The 27,836-nt window shown below is 38.1% G+C and overlaps 1 long non-coding RNA gene across 3 annotated transcripts in view; it reads left to right on the top strand.

Moving 5' to 3' along the window:
* Positions 1 to 27,836, top strand: part of LOC122225910 — a 326,370-nt gene that overhangs the window by 195,619 nt on the left and 102,915 nt on the right. For 2 of the 3 annotated variants that reach the window (XR_006205427.1, XR_006205428.1), the window contains exon 6: positions 21 to 125. The exons of the other annotated variant lie outside the window; for it this stretch is intronic. This is a non-coding gene — a long non-coding RNA (uncharacterized LOC122225910). Of the gene's footprint in view, positions 1 to 20; positions 126 to 27,836 lie in introns of those variants that run through there. 3 annotated transcript variants of the gene reach the window in all.

A 27,836-nucleotide genomic window follows, 5' to 3' on the forward strand; every position in this document is an offset into this window, starting at 1 on the left:
TAATCTTATATACTTCTTAGATATGGGACCTAAAGAAAAGGCTCTGAACTTTGAAACAGCCAACATGAAGAGGAAATCATGATAAAGTACAAACTTTACAATGATTGAAGACAAAAATGAACCAATTGTTCAGTAGAAACATCAAAGAGTAATTTCTCCTATTGATCCTCAGAGAGGACAAGGGGATGTGATGAATTACATACTGATTAAAATCTTTAATGTAAAATTTGGTGTAAGTTTCATAAAGCTGTTTCTTATGTTTGAATGCAGGCAAATGGCTTCCCCCCAAGCATTATTAGTAAAACTAAGGAGGGGGGCAGAGAGGGGGATATTTGTAAGATGCAGGGCACTTGGTGGTACTCTGGTAGCCCCACTAATAGATGGACAGTTTTGGAGACTAGAAGAATGAGTCAATGACTTTTAATTATATATTTACTTATTGAGAGAGAGAGGGAGAGAGAGAGAGAGAGAAAGAGAGTGAGAGAGCGAGCATGTGTGTGAGCTGGGGAGGGGCCAAGGGAGAATCTGAAGCCAGGCTCCACACCCAATGTGGAGCCCAACTCGGAGCTCTATCTCACAAACCATGAGATCATGGCCTGAGCCGAAATCAAGAGTTGGATGCTTAACTGACTGAACCACCCATGTGTCCTGAGCCAATGACTTTTGGAGTGTTTCTTACCAGACCTCTTTTTTTTCCTCAACTGTCTCTCATTCCAATTTCCTTCCCTGTTTAGAATAACAGAAAAGCATGGGCTTTGAAGTGAAATTCAACTGTGAAAACTCAGCCTATTCATCAATAACTAACTTAGGATGAACAAATTTATTACCCTTACTCTCAAATTTGCTACTTATTAGCTACATCGCCTTTTTCTTTTGACAAAACAACACATATTCTTTTAGAAAAATTTGAAAAAAGAGAACTATAAGAAAAAAATTTAAAACTGTATGCAGCTTTCCCATCCATATAAAGAAATGGTGGTTGAACTATTACGTTTTGGTAAATTCCTTTCTAGTTTTGTGTTACATACAGTTTTGTGACTATATTATATATACTGTTTTTTTCTTTATTTTTTCATTATATTATGAATATTTTCCCATGCTAATGAATATATACTGACATAATCACTTTTAATGGATGCATTTTCATCCATCAAATGATGTGCCATCATTGTTTAATCATACTTGATTATAGACATTTAGATTGTTTCCAATTTTGGATTATTATGGTGAAAGTCATGATTAACATCCTTACACATAATTCTGTGCATTTTTCACCCAAATGTTTCTTTAGAATCAAACCTTAGATTTGGAATTGCTGTAATAAATGATGTGAAAATTACAAGGCTTTGGTATATTTTGCCAAATGTTATATGTACTTACTTCCCCTACCAGCAGTGTATCAGCATGCCTGTCTCACCAAACGTGTCTATGACATCTGATGACAGTATAGACACAGTATGTGTAATAGCTAGAAGGCTGTTTTGGTCCACAGTTAAGTACCAGCCAGGGAAATAGGAGCCACTCTATGTGTTACAGAAAGAGGGAATTTAATACAGATATTGTTTGCACATGTGATGGGGTAGTTGCAAAGCCAAACAGGATGCTATGGACTGGATTGTGTTCTTCCAGAATTCATTTGTTGAAGTGCTACCCCCCAGTGTGATTGTGTTTGGAAGTGGGGCCTTTGGGACATAATTAGGTTTAGATGAGGTCATGGGTGTGGGGACCTCATGATGGGATTAGTTCCCATCTAAGAAGAAACATCAAAGAGTTTGCTTGCTCTTTCTCTGTCTCCACACATACCAAAGACAGGAAAGGCCATGTGAACCCATAGCACGAAGGCAGTCATCCACAAGCTGGGAAGAGGGCCTTCACCAGGAACTGAGTTGGCCAGTACTTTGATCTTGGATTTCTTATCCTCCAGAACTGTAAGAAATACATTTTCATTGTTTAAGCCATTTAGCGTATGGTATTTTGTTATGGCAGCATGAGCAGACTAAGACATAGGCTAACTCAGAGAGTACAACTGGAAACCACTGCTTTTCCTAGGACAGAGGAAGGAGGCGGCATTGCCAAAGCCCAAGGCCTGGAGCCATCTGAAGGAGGCAGATGTCCTTTGGAAGTTGGAATGGCAGAGATAGAGCCTGTAAGAGAAAAATGGGGAGAAACACCCGGATTTTTCCTTCCTCCTGTCCTCCAACCTTCCAGCAGGACCTCCCACTAGCAGAACAATGTGAAACCCCTGACAAGGAAGCATGGGAAAGCCAGAGGCCCCTGGACAGTGTGACACAGAGCATGGAAGACTAGAGATGAAACTGAGGACTCACAGATCCAGGAGTGCAGAAGATACTGTGTTTGGTAGAACAGTGTCTTTGAGAAGCTCTGCTGTCTTGCCTGTGCAGGAGACCCTCTCTTTCAGGTTATGCAGGGCACTATGCCAGCACAAACCATTACAAAGGCTGCTCAACCCTGTAGGCACTGGAGTTTTCAGCCCCTGCTTTAACTCGTGTGCCCACTTTAGACAGGGGAGAGCATTTTAAGAGTGGAGACAGTATGGGGAAAGGCATGGGGGTGGAAAAGAATTCCACTGAAGCCAATTTCTGTACCTTTTCTTAGGTAGCCTGGTCCTTGAAAGTTATAATTTTTAAAAGACATAGCCCTTGACCTTTAATACTCCATATTAAAAGCCAGAGAGTGAACCGGTTTCACACTGTGTCTGTGTGAGTCTTCTGTTGTGTGAAAATCTATTTCATGTGCGTCTGGAGTGGACTAAATTAGGCAGTGTGATGTTCACATGGGTTCAGCTTCATTCTTTGTAAATCATTAAAGCTGTTTAGAGAGCAGGTGGGTACATGATCATGGTTGGCTCTGCATGCCGTCACTGACGCTAGGGCTCATGTCTGTGAGCCTCCTCCATTCAGCCAGTCATCTCTTCATGCTTACTGAGGGAAACCCAACAGATGTTTAACAATGCGGAGAGGAAATGTGGATGCCTGAGAACTTTCACCAAGGCCAAGGGAAATGCAAGGTTAGTCATTTTGGCAAAGAATGGCTGGTGAAATACAGCCCGCAGGCTCTGGAGGCTTTGGGTCTGCGTTACTGCAATGCAGCCTGTGGTTGAGTGGGGCCTGGTGCAGGGCTGTGTCTGCCTGGAGGAGGAGAGGAGTACCTGGTTCTACGTTAGATAAGGGGGCATGTGGAAGCCTGTAAGGTAGGTCTGCCTGCTTACACAGTGGGGAGATCCTGTCCTCATTTCAAAGGGCTTTCATGAAACCACCTTGTCCTGTTCGAACACTTCCAAGTGGAGAGCTAAGTAGGCATTTCTGCTACAGTCCAGACCTTCAGCCTAACTTTCCTCATGTGCTGCATTTGCACATCCCATTTCGGTCTCGTGGCCTAATTCAGTTTGCTCGTTTGTCTTTATTACTTTGGGTTAGTCTCTTGCTTTGGGGTGGGCTGTTTTGGCTTGAGGAGAACAAGGTATGGGGACCATTCTTCTGACAGGCACTGGTCGCATGAGCCACAGACACAAGTGCTTCCAGACCAGGGTGGTCTCAGGAGCAGGTTAAGCAGGCAAGGGGAAGGGACCTGTCAAACCCATCTAATGGGGGCACTCTTGGCCTGAGTTGATTATAGGCAGTGGGACCTCTGACTCCCACATTGGCTTTGATTTCTTGTTTTTAAGGAAAACTCGGAGATCTCCATGGAAGTTTTCTTTTTTTTAAAAAAAAAATTTTAACATTTATTTATTTTTGAGACAGAGAGAGACAGAGCATGAACAGGGGAGGGTCAGAGAGAGGGAGACACAGAATCTGAAACAGGCTCCAGGCTCTGAGCTGTCAGCACAGAGCCCGACGCGGGGCTCGAACTCATGGACCGCGAGATCATGACCTGAACCGAAGGTGGAAGCTTAACCGACTGAGCCACCCAGGCGCCCCTCCATGGAAGTTTTCAAAAACGGGAATTAAGTCTAAAAATGTCAAAAGCAATGTGTAGGCTATAAACTTCACTTCTTTGGACAGAATCTGGCCCAGGGGCCAACAGTGTACATTCCTGGGCTTTTCACAATGCCAACCGAGATAGTGTCTCCATCCTGAAGGGCCTTCAGTGGAGCAAGAAACTGCAAGATCCAACTTTGTCACAAGGCAGAATAAACCCAAGATGTGCTATAAAGAGAGATTCTAGGAAGTGCTATGGGTGTCCCGACAGAAGAGATTTTTATGAAGATATTTTTCTTTCTAAGGTATTAACATGAAATATTAATTCTATCTTAAATAATTGATCTTCAAAATGTGGGAAAACCAATTTATTCTGTTTGTGTCGTCCATGGTATGAGACTGGGCTTAAAGGTGAGACCACTTTAATAATGAGGCCTCTGGCTACTTCACTAAATAAATCCCCCTGGGGGAAGGATTTATACCTTACTGATTTCCACTCTGGAGTGTTAGAGTGAAAATTCCTGTGTAAATAGTGAAATAGGATTTTAAAAGATTGCTTTTTCTAGACAGGATGACTAATGAGAGAGGTAATCCCTTAAGATGCATTCATGTGCTCAGAGCAGCCCAGCCATTCCAGAATTCCCCAAGTGTGGAGTTCGGCAGGTAGTGGCAAAGCCAGACTGAAGAGGTACCGTGGGGCAGGGCTTTGCATGGGGGCAGGCCCAGGGTTGGGGACAGAGGCCGGACGTCAGCAGGACACCTGAGTTAGGATGTGGTGATTCTCCCGTTATCCTTGGAGCCCCAGGGTGCTGAGCTCCCACCTCTCCCAAGGCTCTTCCCATGCTGTATTACAATGATCTGTACATTCTCCCGCCAGCAGGCTGTGAGTATCTTGGTGCAGGGCCAGTGCCTAGCAGACTGCTGGCATATTGAATGTCAGCTGAATGAATGAATAAATGATAAACCAAATTAAAATGTAGACAGGTGTTCGGCATCAGGGAGATTCAGCAAGAAGTGGCGGTACTGCTGGGCGAGCGGATGCAGCGTGGCAACAGGCGATTTAGAGCTGGTGAAGTGCAGACTCTTGAGCCTGTGGGTAGAGGATGAAGTGAAGGGCAGGCCCTTGCTTTGGGGTTGCGGGCAGGGCATCAAGGCAGGACTCCAGCAGGAAGAAACACAGCATGAATTCAGTTAGTGGGACGTGGGGACAGAGCACAGCTTCAGGGCAGCAGAGAGCAAATGGTCAGAATGGACACTCTGTCATCAAAGAAAGGCAAGTTCAGATCTTCCCCCTTTTCCTAGCTGGGTGACTGGGCAATAGATTTAACTTCTCTGTGCCTCAGGGCCCACATTTCTTTTCTTTTTCCTTTTTTTTTTTTTTTAATGTTTGTTCATTTTGAGAGACAGAAACAGAGCACAAGCAGGGGTGGAGCAGAGAGAGAGGGGAAACAAAATTCGAAGCAGACTCCAGGCTCCGAGCTGCCAGCACAGAGCCCGATGCAGGGCCCGAACTACGAACCCATGAGATCATGACCTGAGCCGAGGTCTGACACTTAACGGACTGAGCAACCCAGACACCCCTCAAGGCCCACATTTCTTAAATGGGGGTCTAATTGTTGGGAAGACCATATGAGATATTGTGTGTGAAGCACTTAGCTCAATGCCTGGCAGAGAATCATTAATGCAAATATGGATAGTACTTGATTAGACATGGGGTACTTGATGCTGGGACTTCTGAGCAGTAACCAGGAGCTGGGGAGTCCACCTCAGGCATTTTGCAAACTATTTATCTCCTCACCCTGACCTGGGTATTGGGAATAAATATTGTATTTCTAAGGCTGCTCAGGAGATTCTGGTAACTCCCTCATAATGCCTCCTTGCTCAGCCCCCTTGAATTTTTATTTGTCTAATTCCTCTTCCCTACAAAACCAGTGTAGGTCTCCACATCCTGTTAGCGGATCTGCCTAGAGATGAAAGTGAAGTCCCCACATTGTGGGGACTAAAAGGATATCAAGGCAGGCAAGGCTGAGGTATCCATGAGACAGCATACAGAGTGCCTGGGGTCCACAGCACTTTCAGAGACCCACAAAATGTTTCCATTTCTTTTGAAATGAGAAGAAAAAAAAAACGAACTTTCAGGTTGAAGAAAATGTTTACTTATAGAATCTAATTTATATATTCATCTTTATACAAATGCTGTCATGAAATATACTCTTTAATGTTTTTTAATGAAGGAAGTGGGCCATAAAAGCTCAAGAAAGACACCTATGAAAGTCCTAATGTGGCCCCGGGGACAGGGACCCCAGCAAGTAGTTCTCTAAGATCTATGGAAAGTACCTGGAAGGTTTATTAAATGCAGATTTCTGGGACCCATTCCAGAGTCAGACAGCTGGTGGCAGGCTCAGGAATCTGCATTTGAACTGAAGCCCAGTTCATTCTGAAGCAGGCTGCAGGAATAGCCTTGAGACCCCCGGACCCCACTCTACATTATGGTCCTACCCTGGCAGTATGATTAGGGAATGCTGGGAGAGAGACCGTGCTGTCCACACTGGCAAATCCATCAAAGCATCAGTCAACCAGTCAGGAGCTCAACTAACTGCTGGATTGATCAAATATCTCTTGCCATCTATGTATTAGGACCTGATTTAAATATCTTATGGCTGAAAAGAGAAATGTTTGAAGCAGATTTTCTTTGGTTTTATTTATTATGTTTATTTATTTATTTTTATATTTTGAGAGAGTGTGAGGGAGAGGGAGAGGGAGAGAGAGAGAGAGAGGGAGGGAGAGGGAGAATATCTTAAGCAGGCTTCACTCTCAGCACAGAGCCCAACTCAGGGCTCCATCCCACAACCCTGGGATCATGACCTGAGCCAAAATCAAGAGTCAGACACTCAACTGAATGAGCCACACTGGTGTCCATGAAGCAGCTTTTGTTTAATGAATGTAGTGCACCATTGCGAGATGTAACTTTGCATTTAAACCCAGCTTCAAAAAGTTATTTTGCAAATCATTACACAGAACTTCCGCATTAAACATGGGCATTACACAAGTGGCTGATTTTGCTCCACTCTCCATGAATAAGCAGATTTCTTTAATTAAATATATGATTTTCTTTAATTGAAGCAGTTAGTTTGAAAGGTGATAACTAAATAAAATTTTATCCTACAAAATTTATAGAGTAAAAGCAACATTAAAATAACATTAACGTTGTAGGACAGACTCAGTGAAGGAGCAAATAGGCAGAAAATTGACAAATCCCTCACCTTAATGACTTGCAGCCATACTCTGTTGAGAAAGGTGTGATTCTTATCTGCATTTCTTTGCATTGGTGACTCTTTCCAATAAAATTCAATACTCTTTTAATACTCCTGTTTTGTCTGTACTGTTATTATGGCATGAATGATACCCTTTACTTTCACAGTTTTGCAGAAGAGTGTATCAGTGATTTTGGAGGATGACCCAGTCGGATTGAAGGCAATTTCCTTGAGTTAGTTATAAAACCAAAATCTAGATAAGAGGTTTCTCTCTTTAATAATTCTAACATTCTCTTTTTTTTCCTTTTTGAGGTATAATTGACGTATATTCTTATATTAGCTCCAGGTGTACAATGTAGTGATTTGATATTTTTATGCACTGAAACATGATCACCATGATAAGGCTAGTTACCATCTGTCACCATGCAAAGTTAATACAGTATTGACTATATTTCCCAAGCTGTACGTTAAATCACCATGACTTTATTTTAAAACTGGAAGTTTGTACTTCTAATTCCCCTTCACCCATTTTGTCTCCATCCTCCAGCCCTCTCCCCTCTGGCAACACCAATCTGTCCTTTCTATGAGTATGGGTTTTGTGTTTTTTTTGTTTTTTTGTTTTTTTGGATTCCTCATATAAGTGAAATCATGTGGTCTTTGTCGTTTTTTGACTTATTTCATTTAGCATGATAACCTGAAGGTACATCCATATTGTTACAAATTGCCAAGTTTAATTCTTTCATATGGCTCAGTAAAAGTCCCTTATATATATGTACCACATCTCCTTTATTCATTTATTGATGGAACTTAGGTTGTTTCCATATCATGGCTATTGTAAATAATGCTGCAATGCATATAGGTAAGCATATATCTTCTTGAATTGGTATTTTTGTTTTCTTCAGAAAGATACTGAGTGGTGAAATCACTGGATCATTTGTTCTATTTTTAATTTTTTGAGGGACCTCCATACCGTTTTCCATAACAGCTGTACCAATTTATATAATTTTTTAAATTTTTTGTTTAAAATTTTTTTTTAATGTTTATTTTTGAGAGACGGAGTGTGAGCAGGTGGGGAGCAGAGAGAGAAGGAGACAGAATCTGAAGCAGGCTCCAGGCTCTGAGCTGTCAGCACAGGGCCTGATGTGGGGCTTGAACTCACGAACCGTGAAATCATGACTTGAGCTGAAATCAAGAGTCCCACACTTAACCAACTTAGCCACCCAGGCACCCCTGCACCAATTTATATTTCCACCAATAGTACAGCAGGGTTCTTTTCACCATATCCTTGCCAACACTTGGTATGTCTTATCTTTTTGATATTAGCCATTCTGACTACTATGAGGCAATATCTCCTTGTGGTTTTGATTTGTTTTTCCATGGTAATTAATGGTGTTGAACTTTGGAAAAAAGTCTATTCAGCCTGTTATTTAGAGTGTTTTTTTGTTATTGAGTTGGATGAATTCTTTACATATTTTGGATATTAACTCCTTATCAAATAAATGATCTACAAGTAACTTCTCCCATCCAGTAGGTCACCTTTTCATTTTGTTGATAGTTTCCTTGGCTGTCCAGGAGCTATTTTCTTTGATGTACTCCCAATTGTGTTTTTGTTTTTGTTTTTGTTGCCCTTGCCTTTGGAGTCAGATCCCAAAAAATCAATGTTAAGAAGCTTACTGCCTAAAACTCCTTTCTTTTAGGAGTTTTATAGTTTCCAGGCTTACATTTAAGTCTTTAATCCAATTGAGTTAGTTTTTTTTATACAGTGTGATAAAGTGGTCCAATTTAATTCTTACTTTTCCTGATGCCATCTGTTGAAGAGACTCTTCTTTCCTTGTCATATATTCTTGCTTCCTTTCGGTAAATTTTAATAATTTTAACTTTATGCATGGGTTATTTCTGGGCTCTTATTATGTTGTATTGATCCATGTGTTTGTTTCTATGACAATACCCTACTGTTTTGATAACTATGGCTTTGTAATATAGTTAGAAATCAGGGAGTGTGAAGTAGAATAATCTGCCTTTGTTCTTAATGTTATTTTGGCAATTTGGGTCTTTTGTGGTTCTATATACATTTTTGAATTCATTGTTACAGTTTTGTGGAAAATGCCATTGGAATTTTGATAGGGATTACACTGAATTTGTGGATTGCTTTGGGTAGTATGGGCATTTTCACAATATTCTTCCAATTAATGAGATGAAATATATTTCTATTTATTTGTATCTTTAACTTCTTTCATCAGTGTCTTATAGTTTCTCTGCATAGGTCTTTCACTTCCTTGGTTAAATTTATTCCTGGGTATTGGGAATATTTTCTGGATTTCTCTGATAGTTTGTTATCAGTGTATAAAAACACAACAGATTTTTATGTTAATTTTGTATCCTGCCACTTTACTGAATTTATTTTCTCTTTTGGCTGGTGACTTTAGGTTTTTTAAAAATTAAAAAAAAATTTTTTTTTTCAACGTTTTTTATTTATTTTTGGGACAGAGAGAGACAGAGCATGAACGGGGGAGGGGCAGAGAGAGAGGGAGACACAGAATCAGAAACAGGCTCCGAGCCATCAGCCCAGAGCCTGACGCGGGGCTCGAACTCACGGACCGCGAGATCGTGACCTGGCTGAAGTCGGACGCTTAACCGACTGCGCCACCCAGGCGCCCCAAAAATTTTTTAATGTTTATTTATTTTAGAGAGAAAGAAAGAGTGCGAGTGGGTGAGGGGCAGAGAGAAGGAGACGGAATCCAAAGCAGGTTCCAGGCTCTGAGTTGTCAGCACAGAGTCTGATGTGAAGCTTGAACCATGAACTGTGAGATCATGACCTAAGCCAAAGTTGGATGCTTAACCGACTGAGCCATCCAGGTGCCCTTAGGATTTTCTACAGATAGTTATCATGTTGTCTGCAAATAGTGACAGTTTTACTTCTTCCATTCTGACTTGTGTGTTTTATTTTTCTTGCCTAATTGCTCTGGCTAGCACTTCCAATACTGTATTGAATGAAAGTGGGAAGAGTGGGCCTCCTTATCTTGTTCCTGATCTTAGAGGAAAATCTTTTAGCTTTTTACCTGTAAGCATATTAGCTGTGGGTTTGTCATATATGGCCTTTATTATGTTGAGGTCTTTTCTATCTATACCCACTTGGTTGAGAATTTTTATCATAAATGGATGTTGAATTTTGTCCAATGCTTTTTTCTTCATCTATTGAGATGGTCATGATTTTATCTTTCAGTTTATTTATCAAGTGGAGTCATCTGGTTCTGGACTTCTTTTGGTTGGGGATGTTTATGATTAAGATTCAATCTCCTTACTAATAATTGGTCTATTTGGATTTCCTGTTTCTTCATAATTCAGTCTTGGAAGATTATAAGTTTCTAGGCATTTATTTCTTCTAGGTTGTCCACTTTATTGGTGTATAATTGTTGATAGTAGTCTCTTATGATCCTTCATATTTCTGTGGTATCAGTAATGTCTCCACTTTCATTTCTGATTTTATTTATTTGAGCCATCTCTTTTTTTCTTACTGTGTCTAGCTAAAGGTTTCCTAATTTTATCTTTTCAAAGAACCATCTCTTATTTTTATTGATCTTTTCTATTGTCTTTTTAGTCTCTATCTCATTTATTTCCACTCTGATCTTATCATTTCCATCCTTCCACTAACTCTGGGCTTTCTTTTTTCTTCTTTTTCTAATTCTTTTATTTGAAAAGTTAGATTTTTTAAATTTGAGATTTCTTTTGTTTCTTGCAGCAGGTCTATATTGCTATGAACTTCCCTCTTAGAACCACTTTTGCTGCATCCCATAGATATTGGGATATAAATATTGTCATTTGTCTGTTTTTGTCTCAGTATATTTAATTTTTCCCTTGATTTATTTTATAACTCTGTAGTTGTAAAGTAACAGGTTATTTAATCTTACCACCTTTTTTTCTTCAGTATTTTTCTTGTAATTAATTTTAAGTTCCATACCATGGTGGTTGGAAAAGATGCTTGATATGATTTCTATCTTCTTTAATTTATTGAGACTCTTTTGTGGTCTAACATGTGATCTGTCCTGGAGAATGTTCCATGTGCATTTGAGGACAATGTGTATTCTGCTTTTGGATGGAATGGTCTGTATGTCTTCAAGTCCATCTGGTCTAATGTGTCATTTAAGGCTGATGTTTCCTTATTTTCTGTCTGGATGATCTATCTGTTGTTTTAAAGGGGGTGTTAGAGTCGACTTTTTTAAAGTTTATTTATTTTGAAAGAGAGAGAGAGAACATGAGCATGAGTTGGGGAGGGGCAGAGAGAGAGGGAGGGAGAGAGAATCCACAGCAAGTTCCACACTGACAGGGTATAGTGTGATGAAGGACTTACAAATCATCAGATTATGACCTGAGCTGAAACCAAAAGTCAGATGGTTAACCAACTGAGCCAACCAGGTATCTGAGTGTCTACTCTTTTGATATTGCTGTTAATTTCTTCCTTTAGGCATATTTATAGTTGCTTTATATGCTTCAGTGCTTCTATGTTGGGTGCACATAAGTTTAAAAATGTTGTGTCTTCTTGCTGAATTGACCCCTTATCGTTATGTAGTGCCCCTCTTTGTCTTCTTTTACAGTCTTTGCTTTAAAGTTTATTTTGTCTGATAGGAGTATAGGTACTCCAGCTTTTTTTTCATTTACATTTACAAAGGGTATCTTTTTCCATCCATTTACTTTGTCTGTATGTGTTTTTACTTATGAAATAAATCTTTTTTAGGCAATAAATAGATGTGTCTTATTTTTTATCCATTCAGTCATTCTGTCCTTTGAATGAAGAATTTAGTCAACTTACATTTAAAGTAATTATTGACAGGTACGTGTTTATTGCTATTGAGATTTTTTTCTGGTTTTGTAGTTCCTCTCTGTTTCTTCTTTCTCTCTTCCCTTGTGATTTGATGACTTTCTTGAGTGTTATGTTTAGATTCCTTTTTCATTTTCTTTTGTGTATTTTCTTTTTTTTTAAATGAAATGTATTGTCAAATTGGTTTCCATACAACATCCAGTACTCATCCCAACAGGTGCCCTCAATGTCCATCACCCACTTTCCCCTCCCTCCCATGCCCCACCAACCCTCAGTTTATTCTCCATTTTTAAGAGTTTCTTATGGTTTGGCTCCCTCCCAATTTTTGCTTTGTGCTTATCATAAGGTTCACGTATATCATCCTATGTATATAACAGTCAATTTTAAATTAATACCAATTTAAATTTGAATACATTTCAAAACTCTAAGTATTAATCTCCCCCCATTTTACATTTTTGATGTCCCATTTTACATCTTTCTATAGTATGTATCCTTAACTAATAATTGGAATTTTAGTTCATCTTATTACTTCTGTCATTAAACCTTCATAAGAATTTTACAAGTGATTAATCCACTACTTTTACTATATATTTATGTTTTCCAGTGAGATTTTTACTTTTGTATGTTTTCTTGTTATTTGTGCAATTCTTTCATTTTAAAGTTCTTGTAACATTTCTTCTAAGGCTGGTTTAGTGGTGAACAAGTCCTTTAGCCTTTGCTTATTGGAAAAACTCTTTATTTCTCTTTCTATTCTGAATGATAAACATTCCTGGGTAGAGTATTCTAGTTTAAAGGTCTTTTCCTCTCAGCACTTTGAGTATGTCATGCCACTCCCTTCTGGCCTTAGAAACTTTCTGCTGAGAAATCTGATCATAGCTTTAGGGGTTTCCTTTTTTAACAGTTTTTTTTTTTCTTTTGCTGCTTTTAAGACTTGTTCTTCATCTTTAACTTTTGAAATTTTAATTATAATGTGTTTTGTTGTGGATATGTTTCGGTTCTTTGTTTTTGGACCTCTTTGGACTACTTGGCCCTAGAGGGCAGTTTCCATCCTTAGGTTAAGGTAGTATTCAGCCATTATTTCTTCAAATAAGTTTTCTGCCCTTTTCTCTCATCTTCTGGGATACCTATAATGCAAATGTTTTTCTTCTTGATATTTTGCCATAGGTTCTTTAAGTTATCTTCAACTGTAAAAAAAGGAAAACATCTTTTTTGCTGCTCTGTTTTGGTGAGTTCCATTGCTTTATCTTCCAGCTTACAGATCCATTCTTCTGCTTTGTCTAGTCTGTTGTTGGACCCCTATAGTGTATTATTAAGTGTGGTCATCTTATTCTTCAGCTATGTGACTTCTGTTTGGTACTTTCTTATATTTTCTATCTCTTTGTTGAATTTTACTTTGTGCATCCATTCTTTTCCCAAATTCAGTGAGGATTTTTATGATCATTACTTTAAATTCTTTATTATGTAGAATTCTTTACTGTTCTCTATATCATTAAGGTCTTTTTCTGAGGTTTATGTCATATTACTCTGATTGGAACATATGCCTCTATTTCCTCATTTTTCTTGACTGTTTCTTTCTTATGTTAGACAAAACAGCTACTTCTTTCAGTCTTGAAGAAATAACTTTGTGTAGGTGATAAAACCTCTTATTCAACCTTGCCTTAGCTCTTGGCTGTCTTTTGTACTTTTGTGATTGTCTAAGCTGCCATATCTATTCTTGAGCTATCTCTTATTGGGGGTATGCTAAGACCTGTCATTGTTCCAAGGGGAGGAATCTGATTTAGCAACTAGTTTCAAGTTGATTGGAAGACACACTCTTAGGCAGCAGTTTTTGTAGTATGTAAATATATAATCCTGTGGTCCACAATCATAACCTTGCTGACCTCCAGACCAGGGAATCTGGAGGTGTCCCCTAGGCAACAGTTGCAAAAATTGGGACTCCAGACAAGTGTATACATTTCTTTCTGGGAGGCATTGAGCTATAGCAAGGTCAACGGTGTGCACAAGAATGGTGTCTCCCTGCTTATGTTCCCTGAGAATGCCTCCTTATCCTTTAGATGTGTGGGGAACCTGAAACCTGCCCCTCAGGCTGATACTCCAGGCTAAATAAATTGGACTTTTTCCACAGGAAGACTGGGATTGTGCTTTAATCTGCTGGCTGTGTAATGACCTGGGTCTGGTAACCTGCCAAGAACTGTCTGATTGTTCCTCCCATGGAGGAACCCCCTTGGCCATCAGGATCAGGTGATCAAGTGACATCCCTTTGTGGATGGCATGTACCTGCTGGCTTTAGCTAGACAGCTGGAGAATATAGAGGGTGGGGCACACTCCCTGACTTCAGAAAGGTAGTGGGAAAATGTCTTGAGTGCTCATGCCTACAGGCTTTAAGAATGCATTGGAAGAGTGCCTTGCTCTACACACTGGATTTAGGCTGGGAGCAGGAAAATGCCACAACCACTGTGCTCTTCCACTCCTGCCCATGTTCTCTGGCTTCACGAAGGCAGCAGGCAATACTGTGACTGCTCACTCTTGCCTGTTTTAGTTATGTGGCAGGCAGGTGCCACACCTGAGCTCTCCTACTTGACTTAACCAGGTAGGTGGAGAGTTCAATGGTGGCATTCATTAGCACCCCCATCTCCAGAGAGAGTTTCATTTTTTTTTTTAATTTTTAATTTTTAATTTTTTATGAATATAATTTATTGTCAAATTGGCTTATATACTACACCCAGTGCTTATCCCAACAGTGCCCTCCTCAACGCGCATCACCCATCTCCCCCACCCCCCCATCTACCCTCAGTTTGTTCTCTGTATTGAAGAGTCTCTTGTGGTTTGCCTCCCTCCCTCTCTGTTTGTAACTATTTTTTCCCATTCCCTAGAGGTTCAATTGTCCCCTGGGCTTGCAGCAGATGCTTTTTGATTAGCAAATGAATTTCCTTCACACATAGTCTAGGCACTTTTCAAACTGCTGGTTTTTGCTGCATCTCAGAGTTAGTGAGAGTACATGTAAGGCCTTTATAAGAGGAATCTGCATTTCTTATAGCACTTTGGGTCCTTTGGATGTCAGCCCCTTTCATTTTTTAAGCCAGATGTTTTGGGGGCTTGTCTCTCTCGTACAGATCCTAAGGGCTGGAGTGCCTGATATGGGACACTAACCACTAACTCTTCTGGGAAAAACACCGGAATGCTAAGGTATCTCTCTATCATGTGTCATCATGTCTGGGGTGGGGTTTATGGTGAGACTGTATCTATGCCTTTCCTACCCATCTCAATATGGTCTTTTTATACTTTCTTGTGGAGAAGGAGTTAATCTAGTTTTCCAGTCTATTTAAAAAGGAAACCGTCCATACGTAGCTCTAGATGTGATGAGTCCTTGGTAGGAGGTGAGTTCAGGATCTTTCTATGCTGTCATCTTGTGGAAGTGTCCACTCTTTTTCATAGAAAATACTTGTAATGCCCCCTTCACCACCCTGAAATAAATTTCGTAGATAATATAATCTACCTACTTGTATTTGCAAAACATCAATATAATGCCTTACCTGTAAGGCATGCCAAAAGATAAGTAATTTATAATAAATTAACTTGTATTTCAAAATGCAAATGCTTGAGCAGGACTACATTGGAAGACCTAATGAAGTTGTCAAATGCTTATACCTTTATGAAGAACCATATTGAGTGCAAAAATCCTACTGGTGTGTTCTATTGGTAGAGCTCAAACTAGATGGCATTACTTTCAATCATGTGACTTTTAAAAAAACACTACTTTTTAGAGCAACTGTAGCTCATAGGAAAATTGAGAGGAAGGAAAATGGATTTGCCATATACCCCACAACATATGTAGCCTTATCCATTATCAACATCCCCCACTACAGTGGTACATTTGTTAAAATTGGTGAACCTACCAATGACAGATTGAATCACCCAAACTCTATTGTTTATACTAGGGTTTACTCTTGATGTTGTATATTTTATGGGTTTGGATAAATGCATAAAGAAATATCTATTATACTGTCATACAAAGTGTTTTCACTGCCCTAAAAATCTTTGTGCTCTACCTGTTGATCTCTCCCCCACCCCACCCCTGGCAACTACTGATTTTTTACCACCACCCCCCCCCCCCAAGTTTTGTATTTTCCATACTGTCCTGTGGTTGAATTATGTAGCTTCTAGCCTTTTCTGGTTGGCTTCTTTCACTTAGTAATATGCATTTTTCTCTATGTCTTTTTACGGCTTGATAGCTCATTTCATTTTAGTGCTGAACAATCCATTGTCTAGATGTAGCACAGTTTATTTATCCATTCAAATACTGGGGGGGGGGCATCTTGTTTGTTCCCAAGTTTGGACAATTATGAATGAAGCTGCTATAAACATCCATGTGCAGGTTTTTGTATCAACTTAAGATTTCAACTTCTTTGGGTAAGTACCAAGAAACATGACTGCTGGATCTTGTGGTAATAGTATGTTTAGTTTTGTAACAAACCATCAAACTGTCTTCCATGGTAGGTATATCATTTTGCATTCCATCAGCAGTATATGAGAGCTCCTGTTGCTCTACATTCTTGCCAACATTTGGTGGTGTCAATATTTTGGATTTTAGCCATTGTAATAGGCCCTCAGTGGTATCTCATTGTTTTAATTTGCATTTCCTTGGTGATATATGATGTGAGGCATTTTTCATATGCTTATTTTCCATCTGCATATCTTCTTTGAGTTGTCTGTTAAGGTCTTTGGCCCATTTTTAAGTCAAATTTTTTTGTATTATTGAGCTCTTTGTATATCTTGGATAATCGTCCTTTACCAATTATATCATTTGCAAATATTTTCTCCTAGTCTGTGTCTTGTCTTCTAATGCTCTTGACCTTGTCAGTCATAGAAGTTTTTTATTTTAATCTTATCGGTTTCAACTTATCAATTATTTCATGGATTGTGCCTTTGGTGTTGTATATAAAAAGTATTGCTCTGCTCAAGGTCCTCCAGGTTTTCTCTTATGTTATTTTCCAAGAGATTTATAGTTTTGTGCTTTACATTTGAAATTAATTTTTGTGGAGGATACAAGTCTGCATCTAGATACATTGTTTCACGTGTAGATGTCTAATTGTTCTAGTACCATTTGTTGAAAATACCATCTTTGCTCCATTGTATTGCCTTTGTGCTTTTGCCAAAGTTCGATTGACTATGTTTACGTGGGTCTATTTCTGGGCTCATTGTTCTGTTCCACTGATCTATTTGTCTATTCTTTTACTAACATCACACTGTGTTGATTACTATAGCATTATATTAAGTCTTGGAGTTAGGTAACATCAGTCTTTCAAATTTATTTTCCTTCAATATTGTGTTGGCTATTCTCGGTTTTTTCCCTCTCCATATAAAATTTAAAATCAGTTCATATTCACAAAATAGCTTGCTGGGATTTTGATTGACTCTATAGATCAAATTGGGAAGAACTGACATCTTGCATGCATATGATTTTTCTGAAATGATGACGGATGTTTTAGTCTGCTTGGACTGCCATTACAAAATGTCATAGACTTGGTGGTTTTAAACAACAGGCATTTATTTCTCACAGTTCTGGAGACTGGGAGTTTATGATCAGGAAGTGAGCATGGACAGGTTCTGGCAAGGATTCTCTTCGCTACCATGCAGACAGTTGCTTTGTTGTTGTATGCTCACACGTTGAGAGAGAAAGAGGGCTCTCTGATACCTTATAAGGGTGCTAATACCGTCAAGAGGACTCCACATGAACTCATCTAAACCTAATTACCTCCCAAATGTCAGGAAATTGCTATTGGAGATAGCAAAAGCAATTGAGGGTTAGGACTTCAACATATGAATTTGGCGGGGGACAGAATTCAGTCCATCACAAAGAACTTCTGGTAAAATTCTACATAAAGCAAAACACATTCTTCACTCAATTCTCCTGGTGGTTATATTCCTGGAAATACAGTGTATATCAAAAATGGTGCAGAAATACCCGTGTCTGTGTATCCATTTAAACAAAAGCAGAGTTAGGTTTTAGGCTAAGATATTTTTAAGCTATATTTCACCCTAATGAATGGGAGGATTCTTTATCATGTCAGTCGCCACTCTTAATTTCTGTGCTTAGTAAATACCAGTACCATCAAAAATGCCATTATAGGTTTTCAGAACTCACTCCATTAAGAGTCACTGGAGTAGATGAAAAAAGGGAGAGGTCATTGTCAGCATAGAACAGAAATGGGAAGAGAAAAGGTAGTAAACTAAAACTTACTGGATGCTAGGGCACAGAGCACAAACTGAGACCGAATGAGATTTTCTTCTCAAAAACCAGTTTTAAAAATTGAGTGTGAATGTCAACCCATCACAGTTTTTATCACCTTTTATTGCCTTTATCCATCCTGTTTTACTTACTTGTATTGCCTTCTAGTATCCTGGAGACATTTATGTTGTTTTTGCTGGCTTATGGTGACTCAGGAGCTGAATATCCATGCACTTGTTTAATCTCTATAGCTACTCATCCAAGACCTTCTCCATTCTCCATTTTACAAATGAAGAAACCAAAGCTCAAAGAGATTAAGTCACTCCTTCAACACCACACAGCTTCTAAGTGGTAAAGCCACGATTTGAACCTTTTTTAAAAATGTGTTTGAATCCAAAAACCATACTCTTTCCACAACACATTCAACATATTTACCTGTGATACATTCTATGTCTGGCTGTGGAGAGGCAGCTGTTTGCAGTTGATTTTGGAGAAACACTCTCCATGCGGGCCTTGAAAATGGTATCCTGATTTCTGACATTATTATTTGGGATGAGTGAGTGCTGGGCCACGGACAGGCAGTGCATGATCACAGGTCTGATTGTTCCAAGGTAGTCTTGAAAACAGTGACCTCACGTTGAGTTTTGTACCTGCTTAGTTTATCTATTTCTGTTTATTTTTCTTTATGGCATGCTCCTGTAAATAAGTAGTTTATCAAATAAAATTTTCCAACAAAGATAGTGAAGACCTGCCATATCGATGGGCCCTCCCTGTGTGTTCCTTGCAGGGATTTAGGAGAGAAACATCACGTCCCATCAACAACTGCATTTGTGGAGAGTCTTGTGGCTTAAGCAGCTTTGGATGAACTTGGGTGTGTAATTCATTTGAATAATCCTCGTCTTCCAGTTCCATCCTAAGGAATAACTTCTTGGAATTCTATAATGTACTGCAAAACATGATAAATAACCAATTTTCCTGGGTTTTTCTGTCATTACCTAGGAGATAAATCTCACATATATGAGAAGGCAAGGTTATAAGATGAACTGAATGTATTTGTTTATCCTGGCATTTTGGGTGGTAATTACCACAAAATTCATTTATCAAGTCCTGGGCAGTGTCAGATGCTACAAGAATGCTAGAATGAGCATGTTTATACTTTGTGTCTCTGTGCCTCTGCCATAGCTTGCTGGACAAGGGATGGACACCTCACCCAATTTGAATTTACTCTGGGAATTTGGAATTGTGACTGTGAATGGATAGTCAGTGTTCATTCTTGAACTTGGATGACATTTTGGGGGTCTGTGGGAAGGAGGGCATCTTATCCCTCAGGAGCGTAAAGGCAAAAAGAAGAGTGAGGACCAGGATCAGAGAGAGGCAGATACAGGAACCTGTGTAGCTCCAGAGAGAAAAAGGAATCTTGAAGTACCACCTGTTTCTTGAAAGTTCTTCAGTTGATGGTTTTGGTCCCACAGGAGGGCCCAAATACATGTATAGCTTTTGGGTTTAAGTGAAATCACTTATCTTTAAAATAAATTTCCTCTTTTGCTTAAGTACATCTGAGTGATTTTCTACTATGTTCAAGCAAACAATTCCTGACTAAAACAACTAGATTCTTTAAATTCATCATTTTGTTTAATCCTTTCAACAATCCTTTGGGGGTTAGGTACTACTATTTCTGTTGTACAGATGAAGAAACTGAGACTCAGAGTTATTAAATAACATTCCCAAGATCCTACAGTTACCAAATGGCAGAGCCAAGGAGATAAACCCACAAAAATTTCCAGCTGTATGTTAGAATAATCACTTATGCTTGTGTTACATGTTCTATTTCCAAAACACCTGTTTCGGTACATAAGGAAAGGGTTTTTTTTACAGATGGAGATATTAAGAGATGGAATAAGAAAGCAATTGAATCTGAAATTGTGTTTATTGCTATATATGTGTATATATACACATTTTAATTCTTTAAAAATTATTACAAGTATTTCACACATATAAAGACATATGGAAATAATGTATGAAACTAAGTAAAATGAAGTTCTATGTGGACCACTCTGTATATAAAGTTAATTGTTGCTAATATAATTGAAGTCTCCTATGTTCCCTTATTGATAATACCCCACTTCCCATTGCCCCAGGATAACCAATATTCTCATTTGATTATATCTTCTTGCTTTTTATTTCAGTTTTATATAACTGATGTGTCCTCAGCGTATATTGTTTAGTTTTGTTCCTGAATTTTCTATAAAGAAATGGTATATATATTATTTATCAACTTGCTTCTTTTCCCCAACTTTGTGTTTTTGAGGTTCATTTATGGTTGTGCATGTGAAGAGATTTCATTTATTTTCATTGCTTTAAAGCATTCCAGTTTATTCATCCATTCCCTTGTCAGTGAACATTTAGGTTATTTCCAGTTTTTGCAATTATAAACAATGCTGATTTGAAGATTATTTGTACCCTGGGGCACAGATATTAGAGATTCTCTAGAGTACATACCTAGGGGTAAAATTTGCTGGGTTGTGGGATATGTGCCTCTACAACTTTAGAGTAAACTGTTATCCACACAGTGTAAAAAACAAAATGTTATCTAAAGTGATATCATTTATATCCTTACCAGCAGTCTATAAAAGTTCTTGTTAATTCCATTTCTTGTAAACTCTTGGTATTCTTTGATTTAAAAAATTCTGCTAATTTCATGGGTATGAAATGGTTTATTAGTTTATATTCCTTCCCCATTTTTATTAGCATGTTTGCTTTATTGATGTATAACGGCTCTTTTATATATTCTGGTTTGTATATTAACAAATTTCTTCTTGTATATTAACAAATTTCTTGTGGCTTATATGTTGCTGTTGTTTATCTTAGCAAACCAAAATTCTAAATTTTAATGTTTATATTTATCTAAATTTTAATATAGTCAAATTTATCAGTATCTTCCCCTTTTGTTTGTTTTTTTTTTTGTGTGTGTGTTAAGACATTTTTCCTCTTTTGCAGACAAAAAGATATTCCCCCATATAATTTTCTGAAACATTTACAGTTTTGTTTTTCACACTTAATTAGTTTACACTGAGTTTGTTTTTGTGTAAGTGTAAGGTAGGATCCAATTCTGTTCTTTCCATATTATAACCAGATGTCTGGGATTATTTATTATACTCTTCCTACTTATTTGAAGTGTCCCTTACATCACATAGCAAATTTTCATATATTTGTGGCTCTTTTCTGCATTTTGAAGACTGTTTCATCAGTTTATCTCTGTACTGTTTTATATACATAATATTTAATTACATAATATTTAATAGTAATTTAATTACATTATTTAAATAGTTTTTATATTAAAATATTGTATAATACATTTTATATAATGTGTGTGTGTAACTTTATATGGTCTTGAAATCTAGTAGAATAAATTCCCTTACCTTCTTTTTCTTTAGGAGTGTCGAGGCAGAGAGTGGCTAGCTGTTCCCCAAACCTAATATCTCTTTACTCTGGGCATGCTGCTAGACTTTAGTCTCCAGCCTCTCTTGCAGTTAGATGTTTCCAGCTGGAGTGATGTGTGTCACTGCTGGAACAAGGCAGCTTAGGGACAATTTCTCTCTGTATTCTTCTCATTGGTCAGCTAAGTATGGGGGCCTTTGAATCCAAAGGACACATGAAAGTTTGCTCGCTGAGAAGGACCACCCATTTTGGACTTTTATATGAGAAACACACCATCCTGGGAAATATTGAATCTAATGTGTTTGCTGTAAGAACTAACATTGTGCTAATTAATACATGTATGATGATTGTTTTGGCCTTGATCTTGAGGCTAAAACTTTTAAATCAGCTTTACAGATGGACACACACACTAAATATGTTGGGATTTTAATAAAGTTTTATTAAATCAGTGGGGAACTGACACATTTATGATAGCCTTCCTGTCTATGGTTATGATGTATTTTTTTTCCATTTTTAAGGTTTCCTAATGCAGTTCAAAGTTTTATAGTTTTGTCAAATTTCATTAAATTTGTCCGAAGTTATTTTACATTTTGATAGCCATGGCAAATTATCTTTCAAAAAATAATCCTGTTTTTCTTATTTGGTACTCGTATATAGAAAACATTTTTTTAGATGGCATATAAAATTTTTTAAAGTTTATTTATTTTTGAGAGAGAGAGAGAGAGAAAGAAAATGGAGGAGGGGCAGAGAGAGAGAGAGAGAGAGAGAATCCCAAACAGGCTCTGTACTGCCAGCACAGAGTCCAATGTGGGGCTTGAACCCACGAACCATGAAATCATGACCTGAGCCGAAATCAAGAGTCAGACACTTAACCAACTGAGTCACCCAGGCATCCCTAAAATAAATTTTTACATCGTGATCTTATGTGCTGTAACTTTGCTATTCAATTACAAGTATTCTTTAGATTTTCTTGGAGTGTTCTCTCCCTGTCTTTCTCTCTCTCTCCATATATATATATATGTATACACACACACACCCACACACACACACACACACACACACATATATGTATGTATGTATATACATATATTTAAGTTTGTTTGTTTGTTTATTTATTTATTTATTTATTTATTTATTTATTTATTTTGAGGAGGGGAGGGGCAGAGAGAGAGAGAGAGAAGGGGGGAGAGAGAATCCCAAGCAGGCTTTATATTCAGTGTGGAGCCCAATGCGGGGCTTGAACTGATGAACCTTGGCATTATGAGCTGAGCTGAAATCAGGAGTTGGGCACATAACCAGGTAAGCCACACAGGCACCCCTCATCTCTTTCCTTGTATTCCTAAACTGGCCAGGAACTTCACTACAGTGTGGAATAGTTTGGGAAACCTTGACTTTGTTCTGACTTTAAGGGGAATGTTTCTAAATTTTCATCCTGAAGAATGTTTGCTGTAGGTTTTTGGTAGCTATCCTTCATTAAGCTATGTAAATTCCCTTTATTTCTAGGTTTCTGTGAATATCTATACAAATACAGAATTTTATCAAATTTTTCTTTGCTGATATTCATACATCATTTTGCTGTATTACTGTCATGGATTTTGAGTTAATATAAACAACATCCTCTTAGGTTAATTCAAATTTATGAGACACATCCAACTTGGTTTTGATAAATTCTATTTCTTAGCTTTTTCTACATTTGGTTTGCCAATATTTTGTTGAGGTGTATTGAATTTATGTTTCTGAAGGAGCTTTGTCTGCCTTTTTCTTTTCTCATCTTCTTATCTCCTCCAGGTGCCTTGATTAGACCCCTACATTAGACCTGGTCATCCCATCCTCCGTATTTCCTAACATCTCCTTCACGCTTACCATCTCCTTGTCTGGAATGCGTTCAGTGTAATTCTTCCAGATTTATAATTTTCTATTAATCTGTGTATAGCCAGCTATTCAACCTGCCCATTTTAAAATTTTAATGCTTATCTTCTTTAAAAAGAATTTTATTAGGTTCTTTGTCAAAATCTACCTGGTTATTAGTAGTCTTTTTGTTCATATTATATTTCTTTAAACCATTTAATGCAGTTTTTTCTTTTTTTATTGTAATCATTACTTTATTATTTTTTAATATGAAATTTATTGTCAAATTGGTTTTCATACAAAACCCAGTGTTCATCCCAACAGGTGCCCTCCTCAATGCCCATCACCCACCCTCCTCTCCCTCCCACCCCCCATCAACCTTCAGTTTATTCTCAGTTTTTAAGAGTCTCTTATGGTTTGGCTCTCTCCCTTTCTTTTTTTTTTTACTTACCCTCCCCCATAGTCTTCTGTTAAGTTTCTCAATGTCCACATAAGAGTGAAAACATATGGTATCTGTCTTTCTCTGTATGACTTATTTCACTTAGCGTAACACTTTCCAGTTCCATCCACGTTGCTACAGAAGGCCATATTTCATTCTTTCTCATTGCCGCATAGTATTCCATTGTGTATATAAACCACAATTTCTTTATCCATTCATCAGTTGATGGACATTTAGGCTCTTTCCATAATTTGTCTATTGTTGAAAGTGCTGCTGTAAACATTGGGGTACAAGTGCCCCTATTAATGCAGTTTTTATGTGATAATTCTAAGTTTTAGTACGTTAGGGATCCTATATTTTGTTTCTTTATTGGTTTTATTGATTCTTACTCATGTAGCCTGTTTCATAATAGTGTTTGGTCTTTTTTTTTTTTTATTATGAACCCATCCTTGTCTGAATTTTAACAAGGGGTTTTCCAAGAGGGCCAAGATTGCCCTGTTTCTCTCCAAAGAGGATTTGTTTTATTTCAACTAACAGCAAGAGGTAATATTAACTGTATTCATTTTTCTGGCCATGAATGCAATACACACTCGGTATCCAGACCCATATGGGGCCAGGTCCGTAGTTACCTGTACACAGAGAAGATGGTGTGGTTGTCATTATTTTTCCAATAGAGTTGTGGTGGAGACAGGGAGATTTCCTTGTCCTCTCCCTTTGCTCCCTCCAGGCAGAGTATTATTTTCAAGTCTTTGCCTGTGTGTGTGTGTGTGTGTGTGTGTGTGTGTGTGTGTGTAGTAAAGAGAGCATCTTATGTCCTTAGATTAGGTTTTGCTCAAACTTGGGCAATGTTAGTTTCCAGTTTCCTGCATGGTCAGCCATTAATTCCAAATTGCTGAATTCTTGGTAAAGGTATTTGATTATCTACTACCCTGATTTTATTTACCCTCACTTTGTTGTTGTGTTTCCTTGTGTTTTTGACCTTGGGGATTTCCCTTAACTCCATTTTTTGTGATCTGAGTATTTTTTGTTTGTTTTTATTGGAATATAGTTGACATACAATATTGACTTTGTTTTAGGCATACAGCATAGCAATTTGACGAGTTTATTATACTATGATCACCACAAGTGTATCTCCCATCTGTCACCACACAACACTCTTATAATACCATTGACTATATTCCCTGTGCTGTACCTTTTATCCACTTGACTTATTCAACTGGAAGCCTGTACCTCCCACTCCCCTTCACCCATTTTGTCCATCCCCCACCTTCTTCTTCTCTGGCAGCCCCCAGTTTGTATTTATGAGTCTCTTATTCTTTTGTTTTTTATATATTTGTTATTTTTAGATTTCACATGTAAGTGAAATCATGATATTTGTCTTTCTCCGTCTGTCTTCTTTCACTTAGGATAATACCATCTAATTTCATCCAAGTTGTTGTAAATGGCAAAAATTTCATCATTTTTAATGGCTGAGTAATATTCCATTTTGTGAAAAATCATGTCTTTATTCATTCATCTTTCTACAGAAATTTGGGTTGTGTACATATCTTGGCTATTTAAATAATGCTGCAATACACACAGGGATGTGAGCTCAGCAATGTTTTTGACTTTGTTGTGATTGATCCAACATCCAGCTCTTTTGGAGTGAGCCTTTTTTTCTTTTGATCAGAGTAGCTAGTTCTTCTTGCTAGAAACTGAAGTCTCGTGGCACCCCGTTTTTTTTCTCTGAACTTTGCTCTCTGGTTAGTATGTGGATAAAGTCCAATTGTCCTTACTGGGTCAGAAGATTACAGTTTGAAAGTAAATCAAAAAGGACCTGAAATTTAGGAGACACAGATCCAGGTCCAGATGATAAGCCTAAACTAGAAGACAGAGTAAGAATCTGATGGCGTCCCCTGTGAGCCCTAATTGGATGTATGAAGCAGTCTGATGTTTTAGCACCTGTAGGAAAGCAACTGAAGGCTTTTTTTTTCCTCCTAGAGGCTTTTATAGAGGTCTCCGAGGTTAGTGTAGCTACTTGTTGGTTTGCTTAGCTTATATGGCAAGTCCCAGTTATCAATGTACTTCTCTAAACCCTGGTGGTCAATTGGCTCTAAAAAGGAGCAACAAATCTCAGAAATGGCCTGTGTGTGTATTCATTTAATACAACTCAGAACCCCCCAGATATTCAGATTGGTATAAATGAAATCAAACAGGTATTCTAAAAGAAATTTAGCATTTTTCCAATTTCTCTTTTATCTTGAGTTAGTTTTTAAAAATCAAAATGTATACTTGGGGTAGTCATAAATAGATCACTGATTGTGTGCACCCTAGCCTTCTGAGATGGGGTAAAGCAGAAGGAGGGGAAACCCAAAGAACATACACAGGAGGTTGGTCTTGACTTTTCTAGCCAAATAGGTTTTCTCCTGAAAACAACTATGCATAATTTTAGAAAGCTGTTTTGCAAGGCTAAGATCATTCTTTCTTCTTCGTTTTTGAAATATATGTTGTTATTTGGTGAGATTTGCCATTACCATTTTCCACTACATGAAAAATAAACCAATTGTACCTTCTTGTCTACCCAATTCCCTTGAAAGTACAATTCAGGGATCCAATACAATCCAGCCAATTCTAGAAAAAGCTTGTGAGTTAGAAATTCAGTTTAGTGGCTAACAAGAGTAAGAGGCAATTAATTAGAAATATAGCATACATTATGTAATTTTACTCAGGAAAGAGTCACCATCCAGAAAACTGGCTGAATTGTAGATAGTAAGAAACTTTAAAACAACTGAATCAAGTGATTCAGAGTCACTATTATTAAATCTGGATTGTTGGAAGCAGTTTTCACTACCCTTTATTTATTCAACTGAAGTCTGTTTGAAAAGGGGAGGTGGTATTGAATGTGGATTTGCTTTTGCTGCCAATTTCAGGCACAAAATCTTTTTAGTACCTGGTAAAGGTGATAATAATTCTGTCTCATGGGAGATGTGGGTATATGTGCAGGTGCTCCACAGTTACCTGTGTGGATGTATATGTTTGAACACATATACATATATATGTATGATTTAGTCCCCAATCACAGGGTCCTCTTGTAGGCTCTCATATCGCATACAAATCTCCCATTCATCTGTCACCAAGAAGATAAGAATAGACTGTTCTCTGTTTACATTGCAGTGCTCTGTGATTGTGTGCTCCAAGTGATGTACAGTGCACATCTCTTTATAGCAATTGTGCAGTAGCTGAAGAAAATAGTCAAAAGAGAGCTTTTGGTGCAGTGCACATAGCCTACCTTCAGAGAGAGTCCCTACAATCTAGGAAGATGTGGAGCTATTCCTGTTCAGAAGGGTAACTCAGACCCACTCCCACAGTTTATCTCTGAAGATTCACTTGCCAAGTTATCACTTTTGTAATAATGGAATCAGGAGTCCTCATCCCTTCTCCAGCATGCTCCCTGTGTGACCTGATGCTGGAGCCCTTTTCCCAGGGTTGGTCACTTATCCAAGGGGCTAGCAGTGTGGGCACAGCAACAAGTTCTCAAACACTTTTTAGAAACCACCCAAGAATCTTAATTTCATGGATGACCTCATCTCCTTATCCCTGTGAAGCCAAAGAATAACCTAATTGAAGTCTACATATTCTATAAGTTTAAGTGTGGGTGCCCCATGATGAGGCAGCCTGAAGTTTCAATTCAGCCTTGTCCTGAACTTTCAGTTTTCTTGTAGTTCACTGAACACATTGTAGTATTCCAAACCTCTCTGCTTTTGCATGTGATGTCACTCTGCCAAGAATGACCTTTTACCTTTTCACTTAGAAAACTCCTATTCATTCTTCAAAGTCCATTCTCTTCTGTAAAGCTTTTCCTGAATATTTCTGACATAAATACTTCCTCTCTCAA

The sequence above is a fragment of the Panthera leo genome, chromosome C1, assembly GCF_018350215.1.
Source record: "Panthera leo isolate Ple1 chromosome C1, P.leo_Ple1_pat1.1, whole genome shotgun sequence".
In the NCBI taxonomy this organism is placed as follows: domain Eukaryota; kingdom Metazoa; phylum Chordata; class Mammalia; order Carnivora; family Felidae; genus Panthera; species Panthera leo.